Source organism: Tupaia chinensis, unplaced genomic scaffold (assembly GCF_000334495.1).
Source record: "Tupaia chinensis unplaced genomic scaffold, TupChi_1.0 Scaffold138407_1, whole genome shotgun sequence".
Taxonomy (NCBI): Eukaryota; Metazoa; Chordata; class Mammalia; order Scandentia; family Tupaiidae; genus Tupaia; species Tupaia belangeri.
The window spans coordinates 1,051,463-1,061,896 of record NW_006198305.1 but is presented as its reverse complement, the minus strand read 5'-3'; positions in this window follow the sequence as shown (position 1 = coordinate 1,061,896).

Sequence of the window (10,434 nt, the reverse complement as noted above, 5' to 3'; positions counted from 1 at the left end):
CATCCTCTCTGCGACGGTGCATTCTTACTTTCCCTCTCTTTGTGTGTATTTCTATGGTGGGTGCACGAGGGCTATAGCAAAATTAAAAAAGATAAAAATAAATAAAGTGACGTGCACTTAGATTGCATACAGCATCGTTTATTCTTTCTCTTCCTCAGTGGCCTGCAACATTGTCCTGTCTTATAGATGGTACTTTAAAAAGGCAAGATCTAATGCCACTCAAAAACATAAAACTGGACAGGAAGATTGTGTCAGGACACCAGTTTGATTGCTTTCGTGAAGATAACAATAAAAGTGGCTTAACAAGATGAATGGTTCTTTCTGTGGCAGCAGAGAAATGGCTCCCCACAGAGATCTACATCTTGATCTCCAGGAGCTGTGTACAGCAAACCCTGATTTGCCAGATATGGTTAAGGTTACAGATTTTGAGATGGGAAGATTTTTTTAGATTATGTGGATGGGGTCTCAAAAGTGGAGACTCTACTGATTGTGCTTAGGGAGAGATGTGGTGAAGAAGGAAGGGAAAGAAAAATGTGATGTGAGAAAGACTCTATGTACTTTTGCTGACTCTAAAGATAGAGGAAAGACCCAAGCCAAGGAGTGGTAGTGGCCTCTAGAAGCTGGAAAAGGTAAGAAAATAAATTCTCTCAAGAACACTCTAGAAGGAACCTAGTCCTGCCAACACCTTGATTTTAGCCCAGAAAGACCTTCTGACATACAAAACTGTAAAATTAAAAATGTGTGTTATCTTAAATCACTATATTTGTGATAATTTATTATAGGAGCAACAGATAACTAATACACATTTTGTTTGGTACCTGAAGATGAAATACTACTGTAACCAAGGTATTATAACTAAAAATGTAAAGCAATATAGCTAAAAATGTTGAAGAGGCTTTGGAATTGAACTGTGAGCAGAGACTAGAAGAATTATGAGGAGGCTCAATTTCCTTAAACTGACTGAATGTAGGAATATAGACATTAAAGTTTCTGCTGATTACTGCTCTGAAGAATCATCTCAGAGAATACCTAAATAATTATGAACAGACTGTTAATAGAAATACGGATTTTAAGGGCACTTTTGGTGAGGCCACAGAAGGAAATGCAGAAAGTGTTTTTGGAAGCTGGAGGAAAGTGAATCCTTGCTATACAGTTGGGAAAAGATGAGCACAACTGTGATTTGTACTATGGGAAACAGTTTGTAAATGATGAACTTGGCTATTTAGCTGAGATTTTCAAGCAAAATGTTAAAGGTATGGCCTAATTTCTTCTTGCTGCTTAGAGTAAAATGTCAGAGGAGCAAGACAACTGTTTTAAAAGTTTTTCACTTTCCCTTTCTCTCGGTCTCTGTCTCTCTCTTCCTGGTGAGCTCATATGACAAAAATCTGAAGAAAACAAAAGAAAACAAAACAAAAACAAAATAAACTAGGGATTGATGTTTGGGGAAAGCCTCAGCCTATCCAGATTGCAAAAAGACACAGAAATGGAGATTTATTGTTAGGAAAGCATACTTAAAGAAAAAAAATGGAAAGTGTGGCTGTACAATCTTTTCTTAGTACTTCAGAGTATTGAGACACACAACCCCCTTTGAAGGGTGTTCTACAGGAATACATCAGCCAAACCAAGGGATGGCTAAGAAGCTTAGTCCCTCAGCCATCTCAGCAAGAGCAAAAATAGAATTGGGATTATCTGGCAAAGATCTGAGGACAAGCCTCTTGTCTAACGGAGAGAATCCCTGTGACGTAGACAGGAGACTTCCAGGTTCTTGAGGATTTTATACCTGCAGAAACATTGCTAGCGTGGACTGAAATGAAAGAAGGCTGTCAGACCTCTACAGATTTTGGAGGAGGGAATCAGGTGAATAAAACTGCTTAGCTGCAAACACGTGCTATTCTTCATGAAACCAGACGAGCATGCGGATGGAAAAGCAAGGAGACAGAACTTAAAAGGTAGGCATATTGGGGTGCCTTTGTCCATAGCTTGTAAGAAATGGGTCCCCAGTTTGCTTGGGGTGAGGCATAAGTAAGGCTGCATTTTTCTGGTAATGGCCTGTGGATATATGTGTGCTTCCAATGTGAGGCAGAACGTCAAGCTTATATTCATGCAATTACATGTAGTGTGATCACTGTTTTTTTTTTAGATGTTTTTGCTATAGGTTGCGTGCACTCGCCAGAAAGACAGAGAGAGACAGAAAGCGAGAAATCACCCTCCAGGGGGTATGGCCACACCGCAATCCCTTCTCCTCCCTTCTCTTCTTGGGATCTTGGGCACACATGCATACGTGCCCAATGTGAGTTTAAACCGCTGGGTCCGGAACTCAAACCACAGTCGACTACATGGGAGTCCAGTGACATAGCCATTACACTAACTGCTGGTCTCGATCACTGTTGTTTCGACGATGAAAAAAATAGCTAATATAGAAAACCAGCACAATTTTTAAAGAACATGTCAAAATTAGCTTCGTGCCAGCTTAGTTATTGGGAGAAAACATTTTCATGCCATTGTAAGTAGAGAAAAGGAGAAGGATAGTGTCATAAGAGTAGAGTTGATCAAGATGCCAGTACCTTAGTTTTAAAAAAGCACTGGTAGTTTTACTATTGAAATTTCTCTTTTGTCTAGTTGGCAACTGATGGACTATATGAGTTTCCAAAGACTTGCATATTTGTTTAACAACAGCCTTAAACTATCTTCAATACGTGCTAAGCCTTATTCAAGGTGATGGGGGCAAGAACAGGCACACACATGTGCCTGTGATGTTCATCTCATTGGAATAACTTGTTGTTCATTGAGATGTGTGTCCCTGCTGGTGTCAGCTGCAGTAAGTGGGCCCAAATTTCTCCCGTGCCTACATCCAATCCCCTAGCAATGTAAGTGCCTCTCCTCCCATCAGTAAGAGAAGTCTGTTTCCTGAATGTGATCTGACCTTGAGACTCACTTTGTCCAGTAAAATACAGCAAGAGAGATATGATGCGAGTTTCTGCTGTGTGAGTTCTGGGTCTTTCAGCCTCAAGCCTTGCTCTCTTGGAATGCTGCTGCTGTCATGGGGAGAACCAAGGCTGATCTTGTTGGTAATGGCAGACTCTGGAGAGAGAAGTCCAGTCACTAGCCAGTCATACAAGAAAGGCCATTTTGCGTCATCCTGTCTCTGCTAAACTGCTAGTTGATAATGGTAAGCTCAGATAAAACTATGAAAAGAAGCCCCCTTCTGTATCTGGGCTATACCGAAAACCTGTGCTATTGTGAGCTAAGAAGTCACTATTATTTTAAGCCATTGGGTTTTAGGGTGATTTATTACACCACGATATGCAACTGCTATTGAGTGGCTCGCATTCTAATGGATGGTCCCCAGTGTGCTTGGGGTGAGACATGGCCTTTTCTTTCTAAAAGATTTACCTAGGAATTCTATATTTAGATGTGCAGTAATTTGATTCAATTGGTTTCTTATGTTTACATGTTCTATTTTGCTCTTTTATCCTCATAGTCCAGGTTTTCTGGATATTATGTGCTACTTTTGGACTTTGCTAATAATGGTTTATTCAATTTTAGATCTGGTGTCTCAAGAGAAATTTCAATTGGATTTATGTTGGACTCCACTTGGCAAGATCTGTTTTATTCCACAGATGGGAGCGAGAAACCTGTGTCAGGGAGGGGCCATCTAAATCGGATTTGGATTCATTGCAAGAAGCAGGGCTGTAGTTCTTCTTGGACAGGTTATTTCTCTGGACTTCCAGGGCTGTGTGTTGCAGAGTACTTTGTCTGGGCCTGAGCATGGGAATAATTTTGACCAATATTCCTCTTCATGAAGAGAGTGTATGAAGTTGGAGCATGCCTATGTTCCCCATCATTTATTTATTGTTTTTTATTAATTTATTTTATATTCATTCACTGAACATCACCACAGCATACAAACTGTGATTTCCCATCCAGAATACACTGCATGGTAGCTTAATCATAAATGTTATCATTGACAAATAATTTTCCATTTCTTGTTATGTGTGTGCATATATATATATACACATATGTATATGTATGTATATATATGTATATGCATGTATATATATATGTATATATATATATATATTCCCCCCATTTCTCACCCTCTGCCATTTCCCACCCTCCTCCCACACTATATCTGGTGTCTACAGTTGTTTTCTATTCCTCCGCCCTACATACATTTTATTGATTCACAAAATATCTTAATTAATCTAACTACTTTCATAGCAAGTTCAGCTGATATACACATATCTGTGAACACATGTCTGACTTCAGGCGTGAAGCTCTGAGTAGAATGAATATACTATAAGGTAGCACCTAGCTGATGCTATATAGCTAACTGCAGTCATTTAATAGGTATTTTTTAAATATATTTTTTAATTTCAAGAAAACGTGAAGGTTCAGGTGGCTGGTTCCCCATCATTTAAAATAGAGTTTATATTTGAGGTTTGCAAACAAGTCCCCCAGTTTTTTAAAGAGTTTTTAAAGTTTATTTTTCATGATAGAGTGCATGCGAGAGAGAGGGGGAGAGAGGAGGACCCTCCATGAAATCTAGTCATGCCATGATTCCATTCCTCTCATTCTCCAGCCTGTTGGATCCTGGACACTTGAGCATGTGCCTGGCAAAAGTGATCTGGCCAGTGATTTGAACTATGGTTGACACGTGTGCCATGTGGGATCCAGTTCCTCTTGAGTAGTGCTTTACCACTGAGCTACCTCCCCACGCCCAGTGAAATCTGTATTGAGTGGTATGTAGGAGAGATTGTCTCCCGCTGTGGTTATCAGTCAGACAAACTCATCACACCCCTCATGGAGTGTTTCCTAGCTAAGAAGCCCCATTTGGGCTGGCACTAAGGATGAGTTTTTCCCTCTTTCTGCATAAAAGAACTTCCTGCCCACAAAGGATCTGCATCTCCTGTATCAGGACGTACTCACCAGTGACTGGATGTTTTAGGTCGTAGATGAATTGGAAGCTGGGCTTGTATCTAGGAGATCCAAATATTTAGGCTCTTTTGCGTAATGTGATGTGTCTGTCTTTCTCTAAAGCTCTTATTGGCTCCCAGTGATATATTCTTTCCTCTTAGTGTTTGTGTGTTACATCTCTCTCTAATTTATGGCAAGAATTAGGCATTGTAACATTTAATATTAATTAGCTCATATTTCTACATAAGGGGGCAGGAGAGGAGATACTTGTATGCTCCTTGTCTCTAGTTGTTTAAATAAATAATTTACAGAGGGCTTTACAGGAAGAATCGCAATCTTACCACTAGGATTTGAGGCCTTAGTCACCAAGAAGTTATGTGGCAGTCTTAATGATTTTGTGATGTGTGGGGAGGTTTTTCTCTTCATCTATCAGCTGTTTGTCTTATTTTACTTTAAGTAATAAGCGTTTGGGGAAGAATAAGGCTTATTACAATATCAATTGAGGGTGGAGTAGTACACTGAATAGCACAGTCGTAATTTTCCTAAATGTATATGAAATGCTAGTTTTGAAAATTTAGAAAACTCATAGAGATTCCTAAGGTGCTCATTTTATCTCTAGAGAGTATTTGGAGACAGGACGCGTCTTTTGGGAAATTGCTAGACCTGTAGCTCTCTTCTGGAAAGGGCAAATGAAGAATGTTATTCTTCATTTCTAGGCTATCACCTTGTAATCTCACTATCCTGGCTACAGATGATGGGACCAGGGATGTTGCACAGACAGATTGATAACTGACCCAAAGTGAGCTACTGGTCAATTGAGGTTGATAAGCCCAACCTGCCTTTGAGGAGAGTGAATTCCATTCATTCAGCACAATAATGGCAGTAAAGTGGCACAGAAGAAAAGAGAAAGCATTAACAAAAAGCATGAAACAATAGTAGCTTTAGGTGAGGAGTTATGAGGTAAGAAATAAGAAGGGAGAAATTTAGTGTAGCAAAGTAGAAACTCTTAGTCACCATAAAGCAGAGCCCCAGGTCAGGGAGCAAGGGAAGCCTTCTTCAGGGAGATAACAGAATAGCCAAAGAGTAGCTGACATTTTCACAACAATCCCTTTCTTCTGAGAATGTCCTTCTTTTACACTAGTAAGGCTTTTCTATGGCACCCAATCTGTGCTAAGTGGCTCTGCCTTCCAGTCTTTGGTTGGTTGGACCAAGAGTAGCAGTTTCACCTAAGCTGAACCAGTCACATGCCCTTTCCTGGGATTTTTGGAATTGGGAGGCAGAGATAGTCGGTCTCTGCCTATGGCTGGCACTACAGGGTGAGAAGAAGACAAAGTTGGCGTGTGGAGAGAAAAGAAACAAATGTGTGGGTAGAAACAGGCATGGAGAGGCCATGTGGAAGGAAAGAGAGAGACAGTGCTTCTGATAACTTTTCCTTTCCCAACTTTGATCCATCAAAGAAGTCCCTTAGGAGCCCTCCAGATACCTGCATTTTTATAAAACACATTGTCTTTTTTTTTTTTTTTTTTTTTAATACAGGTCTTACTATGTCTCAGTCCTCCTGTCTCAGCCTCCCACCTGAACTTACAGGTGCCCACAGCCATGCCTGCTCTTCACTAGAAAGGGTCTCGATATGTTACTCAGGTCAGCCTCGAACTCATGATCCTTCTGCCTCAGTTTCCTGAGTAGCTGGAATTATAGGCAGTGCTCCTATATATGGCCTTAAGATTTGACTGGGAATTGAACCTGGGCCTCTCATATGGTTCCAGCCTGCAGAACACAGCATCTCAGTGGTGTATGTCAACATGGCTGAGCCCATTAAAAAAAAAAAAAAAAAAAAAAAAAAAAAGTCAAAGTGGCTTGAGGTGGTTTCCAATTTTTTTTAAAGAATTATTTATTTATTATCATTATTTTTCAACTTTGACCAATTTTATTTGAGAGGAGAGAGAGAGAGAGAGAGAGAGAGAGAGCAAGCCACCAGGTGTGGTACTTGAACCAAGATTGACCATGTGAGAGTCCAGCGCCCTTAACTACCATACCATCTGCTGGCCCCCAGTTTCTAATTTTTGCAACAAGATCCTCAGTGAGAATGTAGAGCTTATGTGGAAACCTGAATAAAATTTGTGTTCTTCATAAAGCCTAGTGGGGCAGCTGTCAAGATAGCCTCTTGCCTCGCTTACACTAAGCCTCCACCTGAGTATCTTTTTTTTTCTCCTTATTTTTGACTTAGAAATGACTAACAAATATACATGGAGAATTTGAAATAATAACAGGATCATCCCATATTAATAGAACTAATGGAGTTAGTTTTTCAAACACCAAATACCCATTTCCACTTGAGGATTCTTCTGCAATTTTCTCTTGTGGTTGCCCTTTGTTTTATGCTTTATGTATATTTTTGTGTCCTTGGAGGGTGGGGGCCATCTTGATGTAGGAATGGGGGAACTCTACAACCAGTTTCTCAGCTCAGAGGACCCTTTTTCTCCTGTCTGCCTTCTATGATCCTGTCCATCTGTGCAGAGAAGGCTTGGTCTTCGAGGTGAAAAGATACGACACGCTAAATGTGTGTTCAGTGATTATAACTTTATTAAAGGCAAAGATTGTGTTGCTTTCATTTGTGTACTCTGAGAGCCTAACACCTGGCCTAATACCTACTAGATTTTTCATCAAAATTTATCAAGTGGAGGGCCATCAGTTTGCGTGGTGGTTAAAGGCTCTGGACTTTCACATGGCTGACTGTGGTTCAAGTCCTGGACCTGGTGGCTTGCTTTCTCACTTTCCCTCTCTCCCTGATCAAACTGGAAAACAATAATAATAGTAATAATAATAGTAAATAAAATTAAATAAAATAATTCTTAAAAATATGTGAAGGTACAAAAAATAGAATATAAAACTTGACACTAACTCTCATATTAAGTTATGTAATCTGAGCATACAAATGGCTGGATGCCTAATAACATTCTTTAGGGTCCTAATTACGATGACGGTGACTTTGCTATGCCACTTCTTAGCCCACGGCGTGAGTTCCCTACCGGGGAAATATAGATAAGAGTATGAAGTCTGCATGCCATTTGCAAGGGGCTTGCTTTTCTCTGTCCCAGACTGTGTTTAATTATAAAAGTCCTGTTGCTACCAGGTCATGCATCACGCCTGCGGAATTCCCCAGGGAGGATGATTTAATTTCTCAGAGGTTTCTACTTATTTCATTTGTCTGAGGAATGTTTATAGTTTTCATATAAATTTTAATGGGTGGAAACATCTGTTCCCCATCCAGCCATGATGTTTCACATTGTATGTGGATGGTGATCCCTTGGCTGAGCACAAACTGTATTTACTGTGTATGGGATGCTCCAAAAAAATAATGTCGATCTAGGCCAAAGAAGTTAGGGAGGAGAGAAGGGGTTGGGAGAAAGTGGAAGCAGCGAACAGAAGGGGTGTTTGGGCAGGAAGCCTCTCCCTCCTCCAGCTGGTGGTGCTGTGTGGGGATGTTCTGGCTGGTCCTCATGGACCCCGGCTCTCTGCCCGGAGCAGAGCCAGAGGAGGCCTCACGAACGTCTAGCTTCAGTTTTTGGAGCTGTCTCCTCATAAAAAGTCACGGGTGCCTCGTGGCCCTTGTACAAGAAAGAGTGGATGTGCGCTTACGTGTTATAGCTCCTGTCCCCTTTGGACCTCAAGGCTGATGAGGCTAGGTTCTCCTCATTCACTCTGGATCTTGAGAGGTTCTTCCCCACCTCCCATCACCTGAGCTCCTGTGGGAATTCTGAGTCATCGCTCTAGGACTAAACAGAACATTGAGCTTGTTTTCTATAGCTCAGTATTTATTAAGGACTCCCAGGGCCAGGAGGTGGCATAGAGGCTGAGATACTGGATCTCACATGGCCAACTATGTGGTTTGAGTCCTGGACCCTGTGGTTTGAAAAACATGCTGGGTGTGTGTGCATGTATGTTTAAAATCCCAAGAGGAGGGTGGAGGAGAAGGGATTGCAATGTGGCTGTCCCTCTGGGGAGTGATTTCTCACTTTCTCTCCCTCTCTGTTTCTCAGGTGAGCACACACATCCTAGAGCAAAAATATATGTATATATACATGCACATACACATACACACATGCGCGCACACACATATGTATATATACACACATACATGTATGTAGATTATATATATGAACAAAAGGACTCCTGACCACCATTCTGGCTCTCACTCTCTATGAGAGCCCTTGCACCTACCCTGTTTCCCAGGCAGCCCTAACAGCCTTTTGCATATACAGTTTTTTACGTATGCATATCCTGTCCACATAGTGGTGTGCGTGCTTGCACAGAACACACACACACAAACATATACCACCTCTGACATGTGGACACACAAATATAGTACCTTACCAATTTCTCTCTACACTTCACAAAATGTGCATGACTGAATTTTTCTCTACAGTTTTCTCTGACCCACTGGGGCATAGTTACCACCCCTTCCCCTTTCTTGTGGCCCCACTATCCTGAGCACACACTTCTAGAATAGTGTCTGTCATGTCACTTTGCAATGATTTTTTTTTTTTTTTTTAGATAGATCTTTGCTATAGTTTGCTATGGGGTGCATACACTCTCTGGAGAGAGACAGAAAGAGAGAAATCACCCCCGGGGGGGGGGCGGGGATGATGGCCATGCTGCAATCCCTTCTCTCCCATCTTCCTCTCAGGATCTTGGACACGCATGCATACAAGCCCAGCATGAGTTTTAAGCTGCTGGGTCTGGGACTCAACTGTGGTCAGCTATGTGGGAGTCCAGTGACACAACCATTATGCCATCTGCCGGTCCCGATGGTTTCAGGTATAATGGCTCCCACTCTGAAGATAAATTTCTTGGGTACACATCACAGCTCTGTCACTGAGCTGTGTGATCCTGATTAAGTTACTTAATATTTCTGCACCTCAGTTTCCTAAATTGAGATTAGAGTCTCATCAGAAGGATAAAATGAGAAATGAGTTAGACAGCATCTGCCAGTGCCTACTTATGTTAGCTTTCCCAGAATTCCAGTTTCTCCATCTGTGAAATGGGAATAATAGTGGTCCCTATTTCATAGAGCTGTTGTGAGGATCAAGTTGGATGATACACATTAGTGGCTGGTGTAGAACATTATTCCATCATTACCTTTATCATCCTCAGCAAATGCCCTACTGTGTGTTAAAAAAATGATACCTTGCTTACATAGACAGCACAGAATAACATTGTTAGTTGAAGGTTGTGGTTAGATTTTAAATGAATTTTGAGAAAATCTTTAAAAAAAAAAAAAAACAGCAGAAACTTAGACATATAACTTTTTTGGAACCAGCAGTTAGCGTAATGGCTATGTCACTGGACTCCCATGTAGTCGACCACGGCCCGGTGGCTTAAACCTCACGCCAGGCGCGTGTGCGTGTGTGCCCAAGATCCCGAGAGGAGAATGGAGGAGAAGGGATTGCGGCGTGACCATCCCCCCTGGGGGGTGATTTCTCGCTTTCTGTCTCTATGTCTCTCTCTGTCTGTCTG